The following is a 609-nucleotide window of genomic DNA, read 5'->3' as shown; positions in this document are numbered from 1 at the left end:
TCAATATCCTTTGTTCTGTTAGGTATATCTAGAATTATTTTTAAATATAACTTGATTATTATTAATATTAAAAAATATGTTGTAGAAAGGGTGTTCGATAATAATCTTACCGCTTAGATATTTACTAAAAATTTGCTAATAATTTCCATGTATTACTTATGACTTTACGCTCGTATTTACATTTTTTTATTGGTACGTGTATAGTTTATGTTATTATAAATGCTTTTATTTATTAATTTTACAATTTCTAGCTTTAAGTTGTCTTATTAACAACAATATTTTTAAAATTATTTCCGAAAAATGCAAAATCGGATATTCTCATTTATAGAGCTATTTTGTTAAAATTAAATTTGTTTGAATATTTTTAAATGTTTTACAACCGCTATATTTTTTATATCACTGCCTTGAGAAAGGGTGCTTCCGCACTAGATGTTCAAAAATATGTATTCTTTTTTAGAAGCTTTTAATAAAGGTCAGAAGTATATATGTAAATATGTAGTAAAAATTAGTTTAAGATTTTTTTAATCTTCACGACAGCCTAGGTAGGAAGTTGGGCATAGCATTCATCCTTGTAGTGTACCCGAAGTAAAGCTCGACCATGCAAAGGTC

Source organism: Plectrocnemia conspersa, unplaced genomic scaffold, assembly GCF_051122295.1.
Source record: "Plectrocnemia conspersa isolate PC_06_02 unplaced genomic scaffold, ASM5112229v1 ptg000008l, whole genome shotgun sequence".
NCBI lineage: Eukaryota > Metazoa > Arthropoda > Insecta > Trichoptera > Polycentropodidae > Plectrocnemia > Plectrocnemia conspersa.
This window is presented reverse-complemented; position numbering follows the sequence as displayed.